Below are 16913 nucleotides of genomic sequence, written 5' to 3'. Positions count from 1 at the left end.
AATTGCAAATGTATGTTAAGGGTTTGGAGATGCCATCAACTTTCTTAACAATTCCATATAAATGTCATCAAAGTCAGTAGATTTTTTTGTTCTTGATTTCCCAACAATATCAATGATTTCCTTTTCTTCTACCACCATTAAAAACATTGAATGAGGATTACGTTCAATAGGTTTAGTTTCTTTCTCTGCAGAATTTCTTATATCATGAATTGTATCAGCCAAATCTGGTCCAACACTTACAAAGAATTTATTGAACTCATTAACCACATCACTCATGTTACTAATATTTCTATCATTATTAATGAAATACAATTGATAATTTAACTGCCTGGAACCATTTTTAATGATGGCATTCAATGTTTCCCAAATCCCTTCAATGTTATTTTTATTCATATTTAATAATTTCTCATAATATTCCTTTTTACATCACCTCAAAATGTAGCTTCACTACTTCTACTCTTTATAAATTCTCTATATAAGGTATTTTTCTTTTTACATGCATTTTGTAATCCTTTTGTGATCCATGGGCACGCTGCATATTTTTGTTTTTTGCTATATTTCTTTACTGGGCAGCGGCTATCATATAACAGTTTAAATGTTCCTAAAAAGTCTCATAAGCTTTATCAATATTTTTTTCCTTATACAACATCTCCCATTCTTGCTTTAGTAAATCACCTTTAAATGCATTTATGGGCTCCTCTGTTCTCACTTGTTTGTATTTTATTGTATTTTCCTGTTTGACCTTCCTGTAATTGCTGTCATACGCTACAAAAACAGGTAGATGATCACTAGTGTCATTATTTAGAAGACCACTTATAGATCTGTTTTCTATTTCATTGGTGAATATATTGTCTATTCAGGTTGCCGACTGTCCTGGGTTTAGTGATCACTGGACAGAGTCCCATGCTATACATAATAAACTCATCTGTCATACTATGTTTGTTTGGATTTAATAGGTCTATGTTGAAATCCCCACAAATGAACATAACTTTTTGATTTGTCCTATTATATCTTTTATCTACCCACTCCTTAAATATTTCAATATTAGAACCTGGTGTTCTATATATACAACTTACAATGACATTTTTATTTTTTTCCATACGAATTTCTATTGTTACACACATGTTGTCCACCACCACCGTCATTTTTTCCACCACCCTGTATTTAAAATTTTTGTCCACAAACAAAGCCACACCCCCACCGTTCTTATTCTTTCTGTTCATAAAATTTAGTTAATATCCGTCTATTTTAAAGTCCACTTTTTTATCCGTATTAATCCACGTCTCAGATACTGCAATCACACTGAATGGATGTGCAAATTTGCATAAATATTCTCTTATGTTGTGAAAGTTGGCATATAAACTTCGACTATTAAAGTGGATTGTGGAAATTTTGCAGTCAGCCTTGGCAGTTTTATTGAATTGTTCTTCAGTATAATAACAGCAGGTGTCACTGATGTTAAAAAAGTTCAATTCTGGATCAATGTCCTGCTCTGTGAAGTGTGTATTGTATTCCGTGTTTTGTGGTGAATTTAACTCCAGATAGACCCTGTGCACAAGAAAATGCTAACTTCCTGGTTTGAGACCGGATGTGGGGTTGTACATTTCTGGTAGCTTTACTTTGCGGTCAATCGCTACTGCGAAGATATACTCCAAAATCATGTCCAAAACTCGAAAACGGAAAGATCACATTAAGTTACAAAGAGGAGAAGGTGGTAACACTCACCACTGTTGTGTCATAAAAAATCGAATGATCAATTTTGACGTTTAAAGCGTTTAGATCGATCAGTTGTTTACATCACTCAACACAAGCAGAACTGCATTACAGAATCAGAAGACACATCGTCCACATTCAGAAGCACATCTCTGTATAGTGACAGTTATTATGACTTAAACAGGCAAATGTTCAGCATTCAACTTACAGGTGAAGAATAGTCAACCCAGATGTTTCCCCCGTTAGCAGGTGAGGAGGAGGAGCAAGTAAACAGGGCCGTAGGACTCAAGTCGCAGGGAGTGTGGATAAGGTGGAAGAGCACCTTGCAGCACTAAGTCACCTGGTCAAACATCATGCAGGCAGACTTCCACCATGTCCGATTCCTCGTGCAGGCAGTATACCCTACCAAGCCCAGTACACCTCCATGTGTCGTGGAAAAGCTAGATATCGGCCTGTCCCCTGTGCTCTGGAAGGGGCACCCTAGAACATATCCTCAGCAGCTGCCCAAAGGCCCTGGCCAATGGTCGTTATTGTTGGCGTCACAACCAGGTGCTCAGAGTAATTGCTGAGAAGACTGCCCCAGCAATGAGCACCAGCAAGCGCCATCATGCTCCGAAGAAGAGACTTCTTTTCATTAAGGCTCAAGAGAAACCCCAGGTGTGGCCACGGTTAACAACCAGCCTGCTCAACTTGATTGGCAGCTACAGGCTGAGCGGAGTAAACAGCTAAAGTTCCCACCAGCACATCAGGGGCCTGTTCTTCGTACCTCGCTAAGTAAGTTAGCTGGATTTGATTGTTGACGATTTCGCGTGATCTTGGATCGTTCGGTTCCCCGAAGCTCATCCGGGACTTGCTGCCATAGCAACAGAGCCATAAGCGTAAACCTGCTCGGGAGCAGGTTTACTTTATGTAAACAGGATTAGATCGCGGCCACGCAGGTATGTCCGCTTCATTTATACGAAAGCAACAGCGATATTCCACCACTGTTTCACCATAAATAAATAACATCAGTGTAACTAAAGGTAATGCAGCACTTGATCCATTTATTGATGTCACACAGATACATACAGGTCATTTCCTAAAAAAGGGAAATGTACTATTAACATTCTATTACATGTATGTGATTATTACAGATGTAATTCATATTTCAGAGTAGTAATTGCAAATTACTTTGTGCAATCAAGATGGGAGACCACGGCTATAAAAGCGAAGGTGGATTTGGGAAGCCTGTCGCAGCCATGTCCTGTCCGTTTACGCGAGCAACCCATTGCGAAAGGTGCAAGATTGATAAGAAGAGTCCTCAGAATTCAGCGTATATTGCGGGATAGACAGGATCCCTCAGCTCAGCGCAACAGTGTGCTCATTGAGAGATATCGATATTCCCGTGAGGGTATTATTCACTTAACCAACTTGTTGACGAGGGGGTGCAGGACCACCACCTGTCTTTTTTTGCTCTGCCCTTTTCTTGGTTGCTGTTATGAACCAACAAACAGAGTATTCCAGGGTCTCATTCCAAGAGACTAAAAGCAATATAAGTGATAAATATTACCATTCTGTAGAATATTCTTATATTTCACTTTTACTTGTTCCCATGTTCTAGTGGGTCCTGTTGTGGCTCTAATGTGAAAGGGGATATAATATAACATATTATAATGTAATATAATATTGGATAATATAGTGTGATATGATAAATCTACCCTACCGCCTACTGGTGTTGGCCAGAGGGGCCGATGGCGCGATATGGCAGCCTGGCTTCTGTCAGTCTGCCCCAGGGCAGCTGTGGCTACAACCGTAGCTGCTTCCACCAGTGTGTGAATGTGAGAGTGACTGAATAGTGGCATTGTAAAGCGCTTTGGGTGCCTTGAAAAGCGCTATATCAATCCACTCCATTATTATTGTCATTATTAAATTACTTATGAGTTTAATTTGTCAGCAACTTTCTGCCAGCCCTCTCTCCTTGCTTTTGCAGCCTTTGCAGTGTTCCCTTGCGTTTTAATTAAACTCTGAAACTCCTGAAATCCCTCACTCAAGAGTTCTTGCTCTGCTGCCGAAAAATACCGAGCGCGCTCCTTCGACATTTTCGCCGACCGATCAGAGCCGATCAATGTTTCTACTATCGATGCGTAGCCCCTTTTACGACACCCAGTGATCTCACATTACTTCATCCAATCGTCAACAGCAGGTGTGTTCGGAGAACCGGATTAGCGAGCTCACGGTTAGCGCGATGATTTGGTCTTGGATGTGTCATTTGATCTTGGATGTAGTAAGCGACGTACGAAGAACGGGCCCCTGATCTGATCTGATCTGGAACTTACAGTGCCCAGGGAAGAGCATATCAATGAGACCAATCAGAGTGGACAGTATATCCTTGGTTTCTTAACATAAACCTCACTGTTACAGCTAGTGGCAGTGCGAAAGTGCCCCCCTTAGACTCACTTTTAATATAAATCCCATTGTTTTCCCCTGAGTTATTGGTTCTGTTATTAGTTAGCTACCATAAACTAATGCTGTAGAATGAAGGATGACACTTTAATGATGAATCCTCAGGTTTATTGGTAATAACCATTCAGTTTCACCGTAAGAGCTGGGAAAGTGTACATAAAAACAGCGTGTAAGTTAAAAGTCCATACTCTTACAACTGTAAACATTTAGAACAAATAACTTAACCAATGACTCTACGTGATATTGAAGTACACCGACTTCACAGATTCTTTATGATGGTAGCGATCAGGTGGAAACTTTTACTTATAAAGTCAGACATCTGTGTTTACACTTCACAATAAAATACAGATTCATCTGGAGCTAACTAGCCTGCTTCAACTACGTCTACTGAGGTCTAGGTCACAACCCGCCCATTGTACCACCCCCTTACACTGTCCTGTCCTGCCTCCGGTCTTCCTCATCTCAGCACTATAAATAAAATCACCCAAGTTTAAATCTAGCTCTCTAATCTTGCCTACAATGAAAATACAATGGCTTCCAAAAGTATTCGGCCCCCTTGAACTTTTCCACATTTTGTCACATTACAGCCACAAACATGAATCAATTTTATTGGAATTCCACGTGAAAGACCAACACAAAGTGGTGTACACGTGAGAAGTGGAACGAAAATCATACATGATTCCAAACATTTTTTACAAATAAATAACTGAAAAGTGAGGTGTGCGTAATTATTCAGCCTCCTGAGTCAATACTTTGTAGAACCACCTTTTGCTGCAATTACAGCTGCTAGTCTTCTAAAGTTCGAGGGGCCCGAATACTTTTGCAAGCCACTGTATTTCAAATATGAGGAAGTTTTCTACAGGCAAAGACATAGATGTGTTATGAGTTTGCAAGCCACTGTATATAAAATCATGAGTACATAATCAACATATCACACAAGCATCCCTTCCCACAATGACAAACTTAACAATTGCCATTTCTGTCACTCAAAATATTTAAAGATGTACTTATTTACATCATAACCATACCTTTTTGCCTCTATCAAGGGGGCTGCTAATGACAAAATAAACTTCCACGTGCTCCGTTACAACACTCTCCTCCAAACTGCCCGATAACTGCACAGACAACAATTTTACAGGTAGTCGTGCCTTCAAAATAATACCTTCAAATCTCAAACAGGAGTCAGATAGTAGATGTAGATGAGCGCCAAAATAAGCAAATAAAATGCAAGCAAATAAAACTAAAATAATGGGATTTAGTCTCACTTGTTGCACTAATTACAGAATTGATTACCTTCACAGCAAACAACAACTTTTCAGTTCTTTCAGATCTGTTATGTTGACTTTACTGCAAAGTCTCCTGAGTATACCATCAATTACCTATTTAGAGGCATTGATCAGAGGAGATTGGGTATAGAGCACGATGACAACACAGTAGAACGAAGTTTCATGTGTAATTGTTATTCTTAGTTGCTGTAAGCTTCAATTTCATGATGCACGGTCATTTTTCAGAAAACTGCAGGGAACGCAGCAGAAGACATTTGGCTCTGGATTTGATTCTCCACTGGATTTGATTTTGAGTTTTGACAATCTTACATTTATCAAACAAAACTTTAATGAACTCTTAGAAGTACTTCAAACAGGTTTGTTCTCTATGGCAGGTAACAACTCAGTGAATTATGGTTTTTTTCCACGACCAGTCAGCTACCGGGTCATTATTGTAGAGATCCTGGTAATAATTTTTCTTTGCATCAACATGTTGCTCATTGTGATCTTTGTTAAAAAGGAATCCTTTCACACATCTGCACGTTACATCTTGTTTTTTGTAACACTGCTGTCAGACAGTGTTTTGTTATTGGTGTCAGATATTTTGTTTATATTGACCCATTTTGAAATTACAATGCCAGTGTGGTTGTGTATAACTATCTCTGTTGTTGTACTTCTTTACTTCATTGTCACACCAGTTACCCTGACAGCAATGACTCTGGAGCGCTATGTGGCCATTTGTATGCCCCTGCGTCATGGACAGCTCTGCTCCACACGCAGCACTATGTACTGTATCCTGATCATTCATGGTGTCAGCTCTGGTCCTTGTATAATTATTCTGTCCATGTTTTTTGCCTCCGGCTCACTTAAGTTCTACAAGCAATCCATGATATGTAGTGGAGACACATTTTCTCTTTACAGATGGCAGGATCATGTTCGATCAGCTGTGTATCAATTGTATTTCTTGATTATGGGCATCACCATTGCATACTCATATGTTCAAATAATGAAAGTGGCCAAAGCTGCATCAGGAGAGAAAAAGAAGTTGACACAAAAAGGACTCAAAACAGTGATCCTTCATGCTTTCCAGTTGCTGCTCTGTCTCATTCAGCTGTGGTGCCCATTCATAGAAATTGCAGTGCTTCAGATTGATTTCAGTTTAATTCTAAATGTCCGATATTTTAACTACATCATGTTTAACATTGCTCCAAGGTGCCTGAGTCCTCTGATCTATGGCCTCAGGGATGAAAATATTTTTCTTGTACTGAAAAAGCTTATGCCTACTTCATCCTGTTCAAAATAAATGTAATTTGAATCACAATAGAAATATAAATGCTGTCATTTATATTTCATGTTAAAATGTATGGATGATTAAATTATTAGTAGTTTTCCAGTTTTCCAGTTTTTTTTCTGTATATGTTCTGTGTGGTTGCATTTTTTTTATTTAAAACAAACAACAAACTGTGCTTTGTGTATTACGTCACTGTTTAGTGAATAAGTAAAGTCAAATTTTTATGTATATAGCACCTTTCTAGATAAAAGATGACAAGGTGCTTCACACAGGGAAGACAAAGTATAAATCAAAAACAGACAAAAGTTAACAAAATGCAATTTTTAAAAGATGTGTTTTTAGTTGTTGAGTCCACACATCTTAAGCTCAGTGGGAGTTCCACAGTCTGGGAGCCACATTTGCAAAAGCTCTGTCTCCCTTAGTTCTCAGCCTTGTATGCTGAATAACAAGTAGGCCCTGATCACATGACCTCAGGGGCCTGCAAGGGACATAGGGCTGTAGAAGTTCAATGATGTAGGGTGGAGCTCTAAAGGTCAGAACCAGAATCTTAAAATGGACTCTAAATTCCATGGGGAGCAAGTGCAGCTGTATTAGCAATGGTGTCACCTGAGAGTTCTTAGATGTTTTGGTCAGAAGCCTTGCTGCAGCGTTTTGGAAAATCTGCAAGCGCTCCAGGGACTTTTTGCTAAGAGATGTAAACAGCAATTTCAGGTGCAGTGAACAGTGAATTGTATGGGTGCAAATTACACAAAATCTTAAAATCAGAAAATACAATTAAAATAAATGTTAAGTGTTTATCGTATTTTTAAATAAGGGATTTGTTTATTGTACTTATCTACGATATTTGTCCAAGAGAATTTTTTTCCCCTAATATGAGATGCTTAACTTTTTCTCAGAATGAATTGTTGAGTTTTCTTAATGTTGGAGCTTGATCGGTTTAGCTTGATCTATTGTTATGAATTGGTGCAACATACATTTATTTTATCTGAAATATACAAATGGTTTAGTATGTGTTACATGGCAGCCCTAAAGAATATCATTGTAACTCAGTATTATCTGATAGGGTAATAAATACAGATCCACAAATGATATATACATATACAACAAATACAACTTTTATCATTTTATTGCTGCGGTGAACAATGATGAATGTTGGAATAATATTATTTTGAAAAACATTTTCAGTACTGATCATAATCCGTTGATAACAATCATGACAACAAAAATATTAACGATATTTAACAGTAAATAAATTGTTATTATCATTAATAATAAGAATGATTTCTTTTTTATTGTATTTTTGTGAACAGTATTTACAGAAGCTCACTTGTTGAGGGAAGGTTTTTTTTTGTTGTTGTTGTTGTTTTTAAAACTGACCTAGTTCCTAGAGCTGTTTTGCAAAGAAGAATGGGCAAGAATTTCAGTCTCTAGATGTGCAAAGCTGGTAGAGACATACCCTAAAAGACTGGCAGCTGTAATTGCAGCAAAAGGTGGTTCTACAAAGTATTGACTCAGGGGGCCGAATAATTACGCACACCCCACTGTTAAGATATTTATTTGTAAAAAATGTTTGGAATCATGTATGATTTTCGTTCCACTTCTCACGTGTACACCACTTTGTATTGGCCTTTCACGTGGGATTCCAATAAAATTGATTCATGTTTGTGGCTGTAATGTGACAAAATGTGGAAAAGTTCAAGGGGGCCAAATACTTTTGCAAGCCATTGTAGGTGGAATTAAGACACAGTCCTTGCTCTGTCCTTATTGTGCGTCCCTTTGCCCAACTTGACAGACAGCTAACGGTTTCAATGAACATTGGAGGCGGAAGTAGGGTTGCCAACTCCCTGAAAAATAAATAAGGGACACCTCGTGGCCAGGGCCGGGCGACCCAGTTGTCTTCACCCTTCCCAGTGTGGTGAATTTTCTAGCTCTTTTTTTGTGTGTGAAATTATTTTTTTAACCATTTGACTTGAAGTTGATTTAAGTAGATGCATATTCTATTCTTTGTGATATGAACACATGTGAAACAAATGATCATTTAGCCATTTATTTTTAGCTCAAAATGACAACATTAACACAGTAAAACAGGTCTCTTTCTTAAACAGAAGCCTGTCATGCTTAACTTTTGAGAATATAAGTAAATCTTTCTTTAAAAGAACTCTGTCCTGCTTAACTTAAAATAATAGAAAACAATAGAAAGAAAAATATTCTTGTAACAGTGCACATTTAGTGCATTTAGTACAATTGGCTTCAGTTGAGGTATTATTTCAGCTTTTCTAATGCTAATCAGCTGCTCCTGTTTGTAAACCCGCTTGTTCCCATGATTACGCATCATAACGCATCATCATTATTCATCTATGTATTACTTTTATGTATTAGTCATCAATTTGTTGTAATCATCTATCCTTGAAGTTGTTTATTACACAAAATAAATTATATTATCACACTTCTGGCCACATAGCGCTGATATTCACTGCACATGCCCATATTAACGTTTTCCAGCCAGGTGTTTTCCTTTTCCCATTCTTCCCTTTCTCTGAGGGGAACAAACATTGCTGCTCTAATGCTGGGCTCACACTGTGCGATTTTTGGCCCATTTTGAGCCGATTTTTGAGTGATCGGACCGATTTTGGCCTTCATCGTGCGTCGTGTAGTATACGTGGGGTAACGAGAAGTGATTAACACCTCACGACCAGCTCCCGATCATCAATCGCTCGTGAGGGTGTCACCACAGGCGCTCACACTGCTCACGCGCAAACGTAAACGTTGGTGAAAAAGACGGCGCAGCACGGCTGTGCAGCGTGTGATCTGGACACAAGCGATGGAGGCACAACTTGTAGAACTTTGGAAAGCTCATCCGAGCCTTTTCGATGTGGCATCACAAAATTATCACGACCACAACAACCGTGAAAATAGTTGGATTTACACTGCTGCTCAATCACAGCTGCCTGATCAATGTTTTTCATTAGCAATTTAGCAAAGTTGATGGTAGTGGTGTGTGTGTCTGTGTGAGTGAAAGACAGAGAGAGCGAGCGACAGATTTTCTGTTATAACCTTCATGTTATGGAGGCACAGTGTGAGCACTCAGGTCGCATCAGAGCATCGGGCCGTATAGTGTGAGACCTGCATCGTGACCTACCAACTTCTAACCCCTGCGAGTCAATCGTGCAGTTTGAGCAGGAGCTGAATAACGTGACTGAAAAAAATCGCACAGTGTCTGCCCAGCTTTAGGTGTACTGTCATCCGAGACTTGCACCGCAGAGTCGGCGTTTGTTCCCCTGTTGGCCATGCTTCTTGTTGTGGTCATCTGTTGTCTTCTGGTATTTTCTCCGCAAGCGACCTTTCCTCGACCAATGAGATGAGCGGTAATCTGAATTGTCATACTCGAATTGTCATAAGTGTGCTGTCAGCTCATTGGTCACAAAGCAGGAGAGGGGCTGGGAATTATGTTTTCAAACAAAGTGTTAATTCCATAAACATTTATAGACTACTTTTGATTCTCACTGTATTACGGGACAAAGTGCGTCCCTTATTAGCTCAATACGGGACGTGTACTTTTGTTTCGAAATACGGGACGATTCCATATTTTAAGGGACGGTTGGCAACCCTACCTGCGAGTCAATCGTGCAGTTTGAGCAGGAGCTGAATAACGTGACTGAAAAAAATCGCACAGTGTCTGCCCAGCTTTAGGTGTACTGTCATCCGAGACTTGCACCGCAGAGTCGGCGTTTGTTCCCCTGTTGGCCATGCTTCTTGTTGTGGTCATCTGTTGTCTTCCGGTATTTTCTCTGCAAGCGACCTTTCCTCGACCAATGAGATGAGCGGTAATCTGAATTGTCATACTCGAATTGTCATAAGTGTGCTGTCAGCTCATTGGTCACAAAGCAGAAGAGGGGCTGGGAATTATGTTTTCAAACAAAGTGTTAATTCCATAAACATTTATAGACTACTTTTGATTCTCACTGTATTACGGGACAAAGTGCGTCCCTTATTAGCTCAATACGGGACGTGTACTTTTGTTTCGAAATACGGGACGATTCCATATTTTAAGGGACGGTTGGCAACCCTAGGCGGAAGTAAGTTTAAGGCTTTTTACTTCGTCAGTAGTTCAATGATTGACATCCTTTTCTTTCCGTAAAACTAAAAACAAACGCAAAGTAAATGTTACAAGATGTCTTTTCCTTTTAACTCACACTTCTAGGATATGAACTGTACTGTTATATAGTATGTGTAATCAACAGCGACTCAGTATTGATCACAATACAACTTAGTGAGTTTTGCTTCCTCAAAGATAAACATAACAGATGAAATAACTGGTTTCTAAACAAATCTCTGTAATAGAAATGCACCAAATAAACTTGTAAACATGTTGTACATTAATACAGTAATAAAACGTTTTAAAGAGCAACAACATATTCTGCAGGTTAACAAGCGACCAGCTTCCTGTTTCCTCTACCCACAGGAACACAGAAAAACCCCACCAAAATATAAGCTGGTGACTATTCCCACTATGACCAGCAGAGGGTGCTGAAGAGAAAGAACCTATGCATGTCATAATAGTCCTGTTGCTGAGGTTGTGGTCATCCTGTAATCTCTCAAGGACTATCTCCAACGCTTCAGTGACTGGATCGCAAATGAAGAGTGATGTAACATCATGCAAGTCCATTGTTTCACCTGCCTCCATAATGTCATCTCTCACCTTCTCAGCAAGGTCCAAGGTGTTCTGGATCTGGTGTTCAGAGCTGTCTACCAACAGGTTGAAGATTGAGGCCAGAAACTTTGAGATGCTATAGGTGACCAAGTTATCATACAGACAATTGCTCTTAAAGGAACACCCTATTTGTGTAAACCATTCAGTTTAGGTGTAGATTCGCCTGGGTATAGCCTGTGGTATGAGGTCTGGTCAATAGCATTGTCTTGTTCTAACTAATTATACTAACTGACCTCCCAGCCCATTTTTCATTCAGTGGGCTGGTTTCAGTTATTGTGCAAATGTACTGTTTATAAGGTTGGGGGAACCTGCAGCCAGCTGAGACTGACGAAGTCACTTCGATGAGTGATGAAACATTTCTTCCATTGAAAACACTACTTTCAGATGAACAGAAACAACCTTCTGGGATAGTCTGTACAGACTTTTCCACATCTATAGTATTTTGGTGCATCCTAGAAAGCATGCATGCTATGGAAAGTTGTTTTTTTTTTTGTTTTTGTTTTTTTTAGCTTTCAGCATTTCAGGGTTAAGATCTAGAGTTATACTGGGCTATTGCAGCAAATTTGCTGGAATGTCATGGCATGTGGCATGCTTCATGTTACATATTATCACAATAAAACTGAACAATTTAAAAAATTAATTAGTATCTGAAACAGAGAAGACAATTTTCTTTTACTAATTTACAGTGCTGTGCATGCAGTAAATACCTTAAAAGAGGCAATAGGTTTTGATTATTATTTGTTACAGACATATGAGGGTAGGAATATACAAATGTAAAATAACAGGATATGCTTGTTCTCTTTGGTAATAACTATGACAGTTAAATTCTGAACACGCAAAAACTTTTTCAGAACTTTCAGAACTAGACTTCAGTGTAGAGTCTCTTGAGTTCTCCATCTATCATTGATGTGGAGCCATCAAGGGGAATGGCTGCTAAGGGAAGGTGATGACACCATCTCACAACTTCAGTTTCATATGACCTTTAAATTAATGTTCCACTGTCATCTCTCAGAAAACCAGAACAGGAAACCTGAAAAGAATAAGTCTTATATTTAATAATGACACTCCGATGCCCTCTTAGAAGTGCTCTCTATGGCAGGTAACAACACACTAATTTGTGTGTTGTTGATTAATAAAGTTTCATCTAATCTAATCTAATCTAATCTATTCATATACATTCATTCATTGTTGAATGGCGCCCAACACCACTGTGTCGTCAGCAAACTTCACAATGCTGTTGGAGCGATGGGCGGCTACACAGTCTGAAGTGTAGAGCAGCGGTCCCCAACCTTTTTTGCGTCACAGACCGGTTTATGCCTTTAAGGTGTCGCGGATAAATACAACGAAATAAAACTAGTACCGGTACCGAAAAAAAGAAAATTTATTCATAACACACGTGAAAAGAACCAGGAAAACCGAGTAAACGATAAAAACGATAACAAAATAACGCTGAAAACCGATAAAAACCCTGAAAACCATACACTTTTTACACCTGAGCCTCAACTCTCGCGGCCCGGTACCAAACGACTCACGGACCGGTACTGGTCCGAGGCCCGGGGGTTGGGGACCGCTGGTGTAGAGGGAGTAGAGCAGTGGCAAGAGGACACATCCAGAGGCGGAGCCAGACATTTGAAACACCCGGGGCTTAGCCCTAAAGCAGGGGTGTCAAACTCAAATACACAGTGGGCTAAAATTCAAAACTGGAAAAAAGTCGCAGGCTAACGTTAATATTTATTGAAATATATTTATTGAAATATATTTATTCCTCCAGATGGTAAATGGTAAATGGCCTGCATTTGTATAGCGCTTTTCTAGTCCATAGGACCCCAAAGCGCTTTACACTACATTCAGTCATTCACCCATTCACACACACATTCACACACTGGCGATAGCAAGCTACATTGTAGCCACAGCTGCCCTGGGGCACACTGACAGAGGCGAGGCTGCCGGACACAGGCGCCACCGGGCCCTCTGACCACCACCAGTAGGCAAACACTCTGTTCCTCTCTCTCCCTCTCTGTGCTGACAATCATCAAATATACAGTTGAAATCACATATTTATGTACTCTTCAGATCAAAACACAAACACTTTTTTAATTGTAACATCAAATCAGACTAAATGCTTATTTTTTTAGATTGCTAAATATAAAAAACATATTTGTTAACTTTAAGAGTAAAGAGAGAAACTATCTGCATTTCTTAATTGCAAATGGCATCAAATTGTATTCAAACTTGAGCCACACTTATGGAGCTCCACAGTTCTTTTTCTGGTGTTTTGGTTGACATCTCTTGATGTTCCCATGTCACAGAAACAGACTCTGTGTTTTGCCTTATATGCATCCACAGCTGTGCCACCAATTTACTCACATGGACTCTACTAACCTATCAGAAGCTTCTTCAGCTCAGAATGGAATCGTCTGGAGTTTTCTTATTAATTAACAATAAACTTAGTGTACATGTACTCCTAAATTTGATGAAAGTGATAAAAAACAGAAAGCTCTGTCTCTCTTTATTCTGACATTTAACTAATTTGAAAGATATTTCAATATTTATCTAAAACAAAAGTGCAGTAAAAATGTTTTATGTTTTCTCCCTAAAGTGTATGTAAATATCTGGTTACAAATGTGAATATCCTGCTGTGTACTGAAATCCCTCTTGTTTTGCATAGAAATATACTGAACAACATACAAAGCATAATATATAAAATAACATTTACCTGAGTTTTTTCTTTGAAAGAACCCTCTAATGTCCATTCTTATATTTCAGTACATAACTGAAATCGATTTAGTCGGGGAGAGTACGAACTGAAAATATGAAATAAACACACGTAAGCTAAGACTCTCTAAAAAAATAGCATTTGTTCGGCTTTTCATTTCGCCATTTGTTGATTCACTTGAAGAGCAAGTAACGTAATATTGGTCAAGTGATCAGTTTGATATCAATCTTTCGTGATGCACCGTCATATTTATATTATTTGTACGGTATGAATGATTTGCTTTGGTACCTGGTCAAACTTTAGCTCTCCTTAGTATGGCTGGCTCCGTTTCTCCAACAGCGCACTCACAGGCAGCAGCTGCCCCGCCCCCTCGCTCAGTCGCTTAGTGTCTGAGCTCGGATCATACCAATATCAGGGGGGATTCACGCACAGTCGTAAATTCCCACAGTGTGCACTATGTGCTTCGAATATTGTGTGTACTTTTTGTTTTATACAGTTGTCAGCCAGGCATCTAACTATGAAAAAATTACACTCCAAAAGACCCCGGGCTTCTGACAAAACAACCCGGGCTTAAGCCCAGTAAGCCACCCCCATGCTCCGCCCCTGGACACATCCCTGTGGTGCTCCTGTGTTGATGATGATGCTGTTAGAGACACATCTACCCACCCTCACCACCTGATTTCTGCCAGTGAGGAAGTCCAACACCCATGCACACAGACGGCTGTTGTTTTACATATGGTGCTAGGCAGCGTTTGATTTGTTTGAGAGTTTGAGAGTTTGAGGTTTGAGAGTAACGAAATTTCTATTCTCTGTATGTCCTGTACATGTGGCAGAATTGACAAATAAAGTTGACTTTGACTTTGACTTTTGACTTTGATGCCTAGTGGTATTGATAATGTTTAGATAGATAGAAAGTCAGTTTGTCCTTGATTTAATGCTCCTTGGAATAAAATGTGACCAAGGTGTGAAGAATCTTTTAAAATGTTCTTGGTTTTCCTAATGCAGCAGGACCTAAGGAGATCTTCAAGAGAGGGTAGAGGACAGCCAATGGTCTCCTGGGCAGTCTACTCTGGGCAACTTTGGGCTGACTCAGCATGTAACAGAGACCACGCATAATAGAGGACACACTCTTGACGTACTGATCTCCAAGGGCCTGAGTATTTTGTTGTGGAGGTTTTCCATTTAAATAAAGCCTGCAGATGAGCGGTAGCTAACATTCTTTAATCAAAACACACAAAGAACAGACAACCAAGTTTGTGGAGAGCCTACATGACCGCGGGGCAGACGGTGAGCAGTCTCCCTGAGCCTAGCATGGCTCTCAGTTAAATACCTCCTTCAGGAACAAAAGGCAGTACACAGCTGTTTCACACCTTAAGGTTCACACTCCCTTGCTACCTCCCAGAGTCCTCAAAGAGACAAAAGACTCTTCCTGTGGAGTTGTCTGCTTCCCCCAACTTCCTTACTAGACCCCCACCATTTGTCTTACTGTATGAGTGTAAGACGTGTTAAAATCCAGTGGCACCAAGGCATCATACAATAAAATAATGTGATTAATACATAAGTAAAAGAAATTCCTATACAATCTCAAAGGTTACTGTGTCTGATGTGGGCCCATCTGATCATTACTGTGTTTTCTTTGAAAGTACAATTTCAGCCCACACAAATATGTCAACAGCAGTGATCACAAAATAGTGTTTAACTGAAAACAGTAGTGAGATCTTTAACCAGGTCTTCCCATTAACACCTGGCCTGTCGAGACTTTCGGTCAATGAGCTCGTCAATAGCTTCAATGCTAAAATATTAAATGTTGTGGACACTATTGCTCCCATTAAGGTGAAGGCTACAGTTGACAGGCTAACAAACCCTCCTGTGTCAGTGGCAGAGGAGAGTTTCATTCGACCATGCCCTGCAATGACTTTGCCAAATTCTTCACTGTCAGAATCTAAAAGATTAGACAAGCAATTGGTACATCAACGGCATATTCAGGATATGTACTGTGTCCACTGAAAAACTGCTTAAACACCATGAAACAGTTTCACCCTATTAACAGCAAAAGGTCTCAAAGACCTGTTACAGATCGTCAACTGTTCTTTAATGTCAGGTTTGTTTCCAGAACCACTAAAAACTGCTGTAAGTACACTTACACTGAAAAAGGACAATCTTGACAAGACACAAATGAACAACTATCTCAAAATCCGATTTCAAATCTCCCATTTTTAAGTAAGATCGTTGAAAGAGCAGTTTCTCCCTCCCCGTCTCCAGCTGCCTCCCTCTTCCCGCTCCATCACAACCACCCACACATGCAGGACCTTGGAGTAGGGGTATGTCACCAGGGTGCAGAGGAGGCCACCCCCCCCCCTGTCCCCTTCTGGCTGCCCCTGCCTCAATTTTATCCCACAACTTAGACATTCACATTACTCACACTCTCATTACACATACACATAGGATCTTGGGGGTGGGCACGATACACGGAATCCAAAGTACCATCAGGGTGTACACCCCACCCCTGGCGTCGTTGCCCACCTCTCAATGTTAAATACACGTAGACATTGAGGGCCAGCAGGAGGGACCATGCGCTTACCTGCTGCTCTCTGGCAGGTAGCTCCATGCCCTCCTGGGTTTTAAATGCACCTTAGAACACACATGCATCAACACTACAATGAGCGGGTGGAGGGAGGTTTGGAGTCTTCTCTCACCCCCATTCTCTGCGACCTGCTGGAGCGGGGGGGCTAGGAGGAGGAGTTGGCCGTCCGACTGCGGTCTGGAGTGTGGGGC

At 40.0% G+C, this 16913-nt stretch overlaps 1 pseudogene; it reads left to right on the top strand.

The window, feature by feature from the left end:
* The first annotated feature begins 6013 nt into the window (after nt 1–6013).
* Nucleotides 6014–6734, top strand: LOC101472567 (odorant receptor 131-2 pseudogene; annotated as a pseudogene).
* The last annotated feature ends 10179 nt before the right edge of the window (nt 6735–16913 follow it).

Source organism: Maylandia zebra, linkage group LG14 (genome assembly GCF_041146795.1).
Source record: "Maylandia zebra isolate NMK-2024a linkage group LG14, Mzebra_GT3a, whole genome shotgun sequence".
Lineage (NCBI taxonomy): Eukaryota > Metazoa > Chordata > Actinopteri > Cichliformes > Cichlidae > Maylandia > Maylandia zebra.
The sequence above is the reverse complement of the archived record's forward strand: the minus strand, read 5'-3'. Positions and strand labels throughout refer to the sequence as shown.